Source organism: Mesoplodon densirostris, chromosome 7 (genome assembly GCF_025265405.1).
Source record: "Mesoplodon densirostris isolate mMesDen1 chromosome 7, mMesDen1 primary haplotype, whole genome shotgun sequence".
NCBI lineage: Eukaryota > Metazoa > Chordata > Mammalia > Artiodactyla > Ziphiidae > Mesoplodon > Mesoplodon densirostris.
In genome coordinates this window covers 6,089,216-6,099,316 of record NC_082667.1, presented here as the reverse complement: position 1 = coordinate 6,099,316, position 10,101 = coordinate 6,089,216, and positions in this window count along the sequence as shown.

Genomic DNA, 10,101 nt, shown 5'->3' with positions numbered 1-10,101 from the left:
TAAACGAGGAGAAAATGAGCTGAGAAGGGGGAGCTGGCGGAGGGTTGGGGGCAGGGGATTTTCTGGGGCGTCAGGAGCAGCTCTGATGAAACCTGCCTTGGAGGGGCCCTTTGCAAAAGTGCTGGGGTGGGGGGCCTCCCTCCCGCCCCTCCCCCAGCCAGAATGCCGTGGAGTTTCAATGACATTCTTGGTCAGTGAGCCCGAAGATCTTCTGATGCCCAGGCCAAGGTCAAGGAGGCAGATGCCCAGTGGGTGACTGGCCCTGAGGCTGGCCAGGAGGTCCCCTAGCAGCCACCCTTTGAGAGGGAGGGAGCCACAGAAGGAAGGGGAGCGGGAGGGGGAGAAGGGAGCCTCTCAAGTCCTTCTCCCCTGGTGTGCAGCCTGCTGCTTGTGGAGAGTGTCTGCACAGACAATGTGGTTTGGATTTGGCTGAGCCCCTCAGCACCTTATAAAGCACCTTGCTGAGTCAGGGAGAAAGCAGCCCCAACACGGGAGAGGAGGAGGGGCCAGGGGAGAAAGGGGAAAGAGGGAGAGGGGAGCCGAAGGAAGGGGGGTGGTGCTGAGGGAAGAGAAGGGAGAAAAGAAGGGACGGGGCAGGAGACACAGAGAGGAGCGGACTGCAGTGGAATGGGAGGAAAGCTTCCCATGCCCTCACCCCCGCCAGCAAATGTTCACCTCGGGAGTCGAGAGAGAAAGCCTCGGTCTGCAGGAACCGAAGGCTGCAGCTCTGAAGTGGGGACCCAGACCAGCTGGGTGCAGGGACAACTGGCTTTCCACACAGCCCCGGGCTTGATGCTGTGACCCTACAAGCTGGGGAAGTCGTGTTCTCCCTCTGCCTCTTGTCTGGACTTGCATCCCTGCCCTCTCCCCTCACCTGGCGGGGACGGGGTGGGGGGTGGGGGGCAAGCCTCTCCCCTCCCCCATCTTCCCCACTGCCAAAGGGAAAATCAACTCCATCTCCAAGCTGCCAGTGCCCCTCTGCCATGTCTGGGCAAAGGCAGCAGGCTAGGAGCTGCCAGTTGGTTTGGGGTAGGGGCTAGAATAAAGACTGTGCCTTTATTCTGCCAAATCCCAGAGGGGGCTGGGCTGAGGGAGTTTCGGGGAGAAGGGAGCAGCAGAGCAGCGAGAGCCCCTCCAGCCTTTCTGTGGGGTGGTGGGTGCAGGTGGCTGCCCTCTGATTCCCAGCTGGGGACCTTGGGGAAGTTCCTGCACCCCTGTGGCTCTCAGAAAGGGATGTTTGTTCGGGGGCCCTGCCAGCTCTCACGATCTGGGATTGCTGCTGGGGGCAGGGCAGAGGTTAGAGGAGACACTGGCCCCCTGAGCTCCAGCCCCCTGAGCTCCAGATCCAGGTATTTCCTGAGCCCCTGCTGGGTGCCAGGTCCTGTAAAGGACAGAGAGACAAGGAAAACCCACCTCTGCCTGCAAGAATTTCACAGTCTTGTGACAAGGGACACTCACTAAACTGAGATCAGAGGATGATGAGGGAAGGCGAGCTCTGGGAGGAGGTGGAGCTTCTGGGTGGAAATGTGGCTGGATGGCAGGAGGGGCAGCGGCAGCCAGCCACAGGCCGAAGCCCCACGGTCGGTTGCACTGGGTGTAGCTCACGGGGCTGCCTGCAGTGGGCAGAGGGCAGAGGGCAGGACTGGGAGTCAGGATGCCAGGCCTCCAACTGGGCGGTGGGCCTTGGGACAAGCCCACCACCCCTCGGCGGAATGCGCCATGACCACCTCTGCCTCCCTTCCCACGGGATGGTGGGAGTATCAGTGAGCTGATGAGGAGGATGCTGTTTTGATGCCCTCTCTGGCCTTCCAGACTTCAGTCCTTACCACCCGCAGGGGGTAGCAGGTCAGGCCTCAAAGGGTGTGTCTGGGTAGGGGGCAGGGCTAGCACCCAGAGACGACTGAGCTGCCCTCCAAGGGGCTGGGGGTGAGTCAGTGTTCCACCCCTCCCTCCTGCCTCCCCTCCTCCCCCCATAACTGGCATCCCCAGGGAAGGCTCTCTATATGCCCAAAAGGCCCCATGTCCCACGCAGATGCAGAACTGGCATTGAAGGGGCCCTGACCCCTGGGGTGTCCAGGGAAGCCTCTGGTCCGGTCCCCTCCTGGTGGGTGAGCAGGAGTGTGGTATTGGAGAAGCCCACAGAGATGAGTAAGGACATTCACTCATTCACTCATTTGTTCACCAAACATTCCTTGAGTTCCTACTCTGTGCCAGGTGCCAGGGACACAGAGAGGAGGCCTAAGAGGCCCTGGGGTCGAGAGGCAGAGGCTGGCCTGTGCGCAGGCAGGAGAGGCAGCGACCGGCCCCAGAGACTCCGCCAGCCTGCTGCAACGCCTGGCATTCCTTGGCGACATGCTGCTCCTTTGCGCCTCTCAGGCTTAACTCCTGACAGGCGTTGATTGAAACGTACTGAGCTCTCACCACGAGTCAGGTTCTGTGCTAAGGCTTTATGTGAATGATTTCATTCCGTTCTTACAATAACCCAAGAAAATAAGAACTGCTGTTTCCCCATGTTACACACGAGGGGACTGAGGCTTGGTAAGATGAAGTCACTTGTCTAAGGTCACACCAGGAGGTAGAACCAGGGCTGGAACTGAGGACCATTTGTCTTCAGCACCTCGCCCTCTTAACTACCCCCACGGCGGCGCAGGCGCGCAGGGACTCTTGAAAGGGGAAGAGGCTGGATGTGGAGAAAGCAGCGCGTGCTGAGCACCCCCTGGCTGTGAGGCATCTAACCTGGGGCACGCCTGGTCTCTCTCTTCAGGACACGAGCATGTTCTCTGGGACAGAGAGTCCCCATGTGCCTGGAGCAGGAGACCTGGGCTCTCCTGCCTGCGACCCGCCACACGCGACTGACTGGGCCAGCCATGCCACGTGGCCCTCCTGGGTCGGTGAGAGGTGCCAGCCCGGGAGCACTCAGTCCCCTCAGCTGGAAGTGTAGATCCCGAGAGCAGAGCAGTGAGTCTGAATCATGGAATGAGCACTGAGCTGGAAGGCAGACGGCTGCCTGCGCACAGAGCCAGGACAAGGCTGTACCTCTTGAGGGCCCGACCGACCGTGTGGCCTGCAAAGCGAGCCGCCGGGGACTTGCACCCCGGGAGGGGCGCCCCTCCGCCGCTGCGCACGCGTGCTCCAGCGTGACTGTGCAGGCGCAGGGGCCACCGAGGGCAGCAGGGGGAGGAAAGGCGGCGGGGAGTGCACTTTCCCCTTTCTTCCAGGGGCAGGAGCCCAGAGGGCCCTGCCTCACCCTGAGCTGGCTGTGATGTCAGCGGAAACCCCGGGGCCAAAGGCCTCCTCCTACCTTAGCAATAGCCCTGCATCCCCCACCTACACCTGGCCCAGCTCAGGCCTCCCGAGAGAAACGGCGCCCACAGCCCCTGCCTCCCAGCCGAGGAGAGGAACCAGGTCGTGCCGCCTGCCTCTCCCCTGCCCTACCTGGGCTCGCTCCCCGTCTGCAAGGGTGTCAGGGTGATGGCTGTGTGAGGAGGACAGGGGCAGGAGGGATACCCTCAGGGGCTCCACCACCACCCCAGTCTGCCAGGAGCTCCCCCGCCATTCTCCGGGATGTTCCATTGCCCTGGACCACCCATGCCTCCGGCTCTGGGACTCTGGCATCCCGGCAGAGGAGCGGGGTTACCTCTCCCTTATCCTTCAGGAAGATCCTCATCCTGCCCTGCTGAGTCACTGCCGCTCCTCGGCTCTGACCCCTCCTTCCCGCCGGCCTTCCTCCTTCAGCCTTCTCAACCTTTCTCCAGACTGTCTGCGTTCCACAGGGGCCCTGGGGGGGTCCCTGCACTTGGCACCTCTGGGGGGCTGTCCCAGCACTGCTGGGAGCTTGACAGCACATGAGGCTGCCGCTCCGCCTCCACGAGCTGTGTGACCTTGGGCGAGCCCCTTGACCCCTCTACACCTCAGTTTTCTCTTGCATAAGACAGGGGAGACGATAATGGTGCCTTCCTCAGTTAACACAAGTCAAATCTCTGGCACTTAACGCTCGACAAGGTTAAATATTATTATTATCCGCCCTTCATGCCCTATCCTTCCATCTCTGCTAATGATGTGCCCCGACCCCTGCAAGCCTCCGTGTCTACAAGTCTGTCTGTCTGTACCTACTCTGTTCTTTCCATTCTGCCTTCTTCCTGAGGCCTGTCCCCAGCACCCCCATGCTGACTCCCCGCACTGGGCACAGACACAGAACTCTTGAGAGTTCTGGAATTGGGCCGCTGCTCAGCTTTCCTCCAACGATAAATGATCCTGAGCACCTGCTTCGGCATCCCAGACAGCCTCCTCTTAGGGGGTCAGTGTCTTGGAGGAGGGCCGGCCGGAGCGGGGAGGAGGGACACAGGGCACAGTGAGCTCTGAAGTGACCTGGGGAGACAGCCCACCCTGGCTGTGCCGGGCGCCAGCCCCAATCTGTCTGTGAGGAGCTCGCCGGGCCCCAAAGCCTCCTTTCCGAGGTCCACCTCGTGATCCTCAGCAGAGCACCCTGAGCACGTGTCAGTTTCAGCCGCTGACGGCTGCACAATGAAAATTTCATTGTTAAGTGAAACAGGGACTCAAGAGGTCGGACAGGTGTGAGAACAGCTGTAGTGCCGAGAAGGGAGAGGTCAGAGGTCAGGGGGATGTCAAGGGAGACTTTGAGGGTGGCTGGGGACAAGCCGAGCAGCCAAAGTTGGGGAACCACACCTGGCCTGGAACCGGTTCCTGGGCCGGGAGGAGCTGGCACTCGGGCCTGTGGGGCTCAGTCACCCCCCTCAAGGATTTCTGAAACATCTTCTGTATGTGCCCGCGGAACAGCGTGGTCCTACGGAGACCACACCCTGCCCGCCAGGGGCTGGGGGTCTGCGGGGACAGAGGGAAGATGGCTCCAGAGCCGCCCCGCTCTTAGTGGCCTCATCCCCGCCCTGCCCCCAGGTCTCTGAAGTCTCTCCTCCTCACCGGCCCCGGCACTGTAGGAAGCCCACCTTGGCCAGGGAGGATGCCTTCTGGGCCCCTCCCTCCTGGGGCGCCTAGCCCCGTGTTGGACACCGAGCTGGGACCCTCGGGTGCCTGCTTGCCCTCCCCAGGGCAGGCTAGCCTGGTCTCTGTGCTGGAAGCTGGGACTGGACACGGTGTCTGTCTCCCTCTGCTGGTCCCTTAGGGGACAGCCAGGACAGGGCGCTTTCCCCAGAGCGGGTGGTCCCATGGCTCCCGAAACAGCGGTTGGCGAGGGACGGGGGCACTGAGGAAAGGGCCTGGGGACTCAGGCTGGGCTCCAGGCTGTAGGAACACCACACTGCCGCCCGGGCCCCCTCGGCCCAAAGCCGGCCTCGAACAGGGGCCCCGAGGGGTGGTCTCAGGGAGGCCAGGTCGCCTCCCTGATGCTTTCCCCACGGGCCCGCAGGCCACAAACAGCTTCCTTCCCTTCTAACCCATGAATGGAGCTGTCATCCACAGATTTATCTAAACCTTTTGTGAAGCTATTTATACTTCCAGCCGAGACCACATCTTGGGGTAATGAGTTCCATCGGAGTCCTCCCCTGCTGGGTGAAGCACGCTGCCTTTGATTTGTCCTAAACTTACCTCACTTGTGCTCCAAGGGGGCCCTGTAACTCCAGCAGGCCAGGTTTTGGTGAACAAGCCTGAGCTTCCCCTTCCCATCTGCAGGTTTAAAAATTCCATCCCATCTCCTTCCACCTTCAGCCCTGCAGTCTGAAGGGACCTGGTCTCTGACCTGTGCCTGGAGCCTGGCAGTGCGGGCACAGCCATGACCTCATGCCAGCCTCCAGCAGCTAATGGGTCAGAGGGCACACCGAGGGCCCAGAATCAAGGGGCGTAGAATCAAAGGGCGGCACGCAGCCCCGCCTACACCTACGCCTCTTCTTGGGGCTGACTTTTACCCCAACCCTAATTCTCTGAGTATTTTCCAGTTCCTGGCCTCCAGAACTTTCCTCTGTAATGTTTCTGTGGGGGGATTTCCCTCTCAGTTTCTAGTATGGATTCACCCTGGCTTCGTCCGTGCTGATGATGTATTTTGTCCCCGGTCCTGACCCCAGAATACCATGAAGGGGTCACTCCAGAGATAGGGGTGCTAGGACACAGCAATCACAGTAACAGCAACACTGACCGTGTGAACTAAGGGCTTTATTTTTTTTTAATAACTTTTTTTTTTTGGCTGTGTTGGGTCTTCGTTGCTGCGCGCGGGCTTTCTCTAGTTGTGGCGAGCAGGGGCTACTCCTGGTTGCGATGCACGGGCTTCTCCTTGGGGTGGCTTCTCTTGTTGCGGAGCATGGGCTCTAGAGCGCAGGCTCAGTAGCTGTGGCGCACGGGCCTAGTTGCTCCGCGTCATGTGGGATCTTCCCAGACCAGGGCTCGAACCCGTGTCCCCTGCACTGGCAGGTGGATTCTTAACCACTTCACCACCAGGGAAGTCCCTGGCTTCAAGTCTTGTAACCTCTCTGAACCCTATACTCTTGGGGCATCTGACCTATGTTTATTAAACCACTGCTATGTGCCAGGCTTGTTCTGGTTGCTGGGAGAAATGCCAGTGAACAAGAAAGGCCTGGGCAGGGCTTGCCTCTGGGGGCTCGAGGCACCTGGTGTGCCACAAAGGCATGATAGGTGGGCAAGTAGAGCCCCGCCAGCTCAGTGCCCCCAGCAGCTCAGTGCCCCCGCCAGCTCAGTGCCCCCAGCAGCTCAGTGCCCCAGCAGCTCAGAGCTCCCTTGCCCGCTCGGCAACCTGAGAGTCACCAGGCAAATCCCGTCTCCCGTGTGCGCAGCCCAGCAGGCTCTGCCAGAGGCTTTGGCACAGTCAGGCCCTCTGGTTTGTCTCTCTCCAGTCGAGTGGAAGCCCACGAGGGCAGGGATTTTCATCACACACACACACACACTCCCACACAATCACATACTTGTGTACTTGCCGGAGACCACCTCTACCGTGGGGTATGGCAAAAACTGTAAGAATGTGGGGTTTGAAAGGATCTTGAGAGAGCATCTCATCCAATCCCCTCATTTTATCAAGGAGGAAACAGGCTCAAAGAAGGGCCTTGACTAGCTTGAGGCTGTCTGTAGCAGGGCTAGAGTTGCAAGGTCCTCGTCCCCCGTTGTGTGTTCTCCCTTCTGGACCTGAAAGGCCTTTTTGGCTATGCCAACTGCAAGCCTGGAGAGGCTGCTTGGCCTCCGATTGGAAAGCTCCCTTCCAGCCCCACAGCCTGGGGGAAGCAGGCCTGCCAATTCCAGCTCCTCTCCAGAGCTGTGGCTAGGTGAGGGGTTCAGAGAAGCCGAAGGGCCCCCTCGGGACCACAGCACGTCACGGTGGGAAGGGACCTCAATGAGTATCTCGTGCCAACAACCACACTGTACAGCCGCAGAGACAGGAAGGACTCGCCCAAAGTCACACAGCAAGTCAGCGTTGAAGCACAGACCAGAGACCCAGGACGCCTGAGTCCTGGCTCTAGGCTCTTTTCTCGTGTCTGAACCCTTCAGAAGGGTCAGGTGATTCCCAACTTTTGGCAGGTGTGTGTGTGCAGCGGAAGAAGGACTCATCAAAAGTCCTAAAGCGTTGGGAATTCCCTGGTGGTGCCGTGGATTAGACTCCGCGCTCCCAATGCAGGGGGCCCGGGTTCGATCCCTGGTCAGGGAACTAGATCCCACGTGCACGCCGCAACTAAGAGTTCACATGCCTCAACTAAGGAGCCCGCCTGCCGCAACTAAGACCTGGTGCAACCAAATAAATATTTTTAAAAAAGCAAGTCCTAAAGCGTTTATGTCTCCCTCTCCCTTCCCCCGGGGCCTTGCTCCAAAGACCTCGACGCCACAGGACCCTACTGGTCCCATAGGTGTCAGGGGCAGAGACACGGGTGTGTGATTAGTCACACCTTCCCCTCCCTGCCTTCCAGGGAGCTTTGGCATCTATCTTCTGTTCCAGCTGCGCTGCTCCGGCAATGGCTGTGGGGAAGAGGTGGAGAAGCCATGAAGGCTCTGCTGATTTTCACTGGAATAAAAAGAGAGAGGGCGAGATCCAGAGAGAAGGAGGAACGTAAGGAAGAGAATAACGAATGCTAGGTTCCTTGGGGGGCAGGGGTTTGCACAGAATGTGGGGGGACAGCTACTGTCCACGAAAGCGTTGGACTGTGGGCAGAGGTTGGAAGTTTTGTTCCTTTCATCACAGCACCATGCTACGTGCTACGAGGGAACTAGAGGCAACTCAGGTACACTTGGGTCACACACCTATTCACTGAACACATACTTACTGATCACCTGCTGAGGGCCAGGCCCTGTGGGAGGTAGAGGGATACAGTAACAAACAGAACAGACTAGGTCCCTGCCCTCATGGGGCTGACATAACTAGGGGCATTAAAGAAGTAGACACTATGAAATAATGTTGAGTTGGGATAAGTGCTGTGGATAACCCAGAGCAAGGGCTTAGCTAGACAATGCGGGGTGGGGGGTGGCGGGTGGAGGGGGAAGCAGAGAAGGCCTATCTGAGGATGGGCAACTGAAGCTGAGCCCTAGGAAGAGAAGGCACCAGCATGTGAGAAGGGGAAGGAGCATTCCAAGCGGTGGGAACAGCTTTACAGAGATCCCAAGATGGAAAAGGATGTGGTTCGTTCAGGGAACTGATGGGGCCAGTTCTGCTGCACAGGAAGGCCACAGACAGGTGGAGAGATGGGTGGGGCCAGCTCCTTCCTGCAGGTTTGGGGTAAGGGGTTTAGAATTTTGGGGGGGGGGGGGCGGCCAGGACTCACGGCTTGATGGATCTTAGTTCCCCCGCCAGGGATTGAACCCATGCCCTCAGCAGTGAAAGCACGATGCCCTAACCACCGACTGCCAGGGAATCCCCAAGGGGTTTAGATTTGATGGCAAGTACAGTAGTTGGGAACCACTGCAGGGTCTACACCAGGGAGAGGCGTGACCCAAGTGACATTTTAGGAAGGTCACATTGATGCTGCTTGGAGAGTGGACTGGAGGAGACAGGGAACCACCCAGGGAGCTCCCACAGTCATTCGGGTGAGAGATGATGGTGGCCTGAGCCAGGACGATGGCCGTGGACATGGGAGAGAAGGACGAAGTTGCCATCTGTTTGAGAGGCAGAGCAGTCAGGGCTTGCTGGACGCTTGTAGTATGTAGGGTGCGGGAGAGCGTGGGGTCAAGGATGACTCTAGGTTTACTGACCTAAATGCCTGGGTAAAGGTAGTACCATTTACACGGACCCCCCTAAAACGCAAGAATAACCTCCCCCAGTGCTCCAGGGAAACTTGGTGAGGGAGCGGAGCTGAGGGCAAGGAGAGGAAGAAACAAAGTGCGGTCCAGAACTGCAGGCCAGGAGCAGGAGGGCAAGGGGCCCACAGACAAACATGGCCTCCTCACTGGGGACAGTACCAGAGAGGCAAGTCCAGATGGGCCCTAAAGGAACACAGTGGTGCCCAAGGCCCTTCAAAGCACACTGGGTGCTGCAGGGAACTAGAGGTCAGGGAGCCGCTCCAGGACTTCCCTTCCAGTTCACGCAGCGGAGGACCGAGGCCCAGGACTAGGGGAAGACCTGCCCGCCGATGAAACCCCTCCTTTGGCACAGTCCCTTGGTCGTTTTTCAAAGGGCCACATACGCATGCGTCTACCCTCAGAAAACGTTTCAGCCCTTCCCGTTAGTGACCCTCATCATTTGGCAGCGCTCATCCCTCCTCTCACAGACCCACTTCCCTCCCAACGGGGGCAAAGCCCCATGCACCGCGGAGCCCTTACTCTCGCCTTCCCCTGCCAGCCACACCCTTCTACCCCATTCTGTCCGGAGAATCTTTTCTTCGGGATCAACGCAGGATCCTCGAAGCCTTCCCACCCCGGGATCCTGCCGCAACGTGCTTTAATTTCTTTTTAGTGCCAGTGGTTGCTGCTTCTGTGCGTGTCCCCGGCTCGGATTGGGTGCGACGGTCTGCCTTCGACCCCGTACCCCCGACAGACGTCCAGAAAATCCGTTCTAAATTAGTGACCCAGGCGGGCTCGCTTGCACATCTCCGGATTCGCTCCCCCACACCCTTTGAGCGCCTTGCGTTCGGGGCTGGGCCCCGCTGACAGGCCCGGCTCACCCGGGGCGCTGAAGGGCCGAAGAAGGCCCGGGACCGCGCG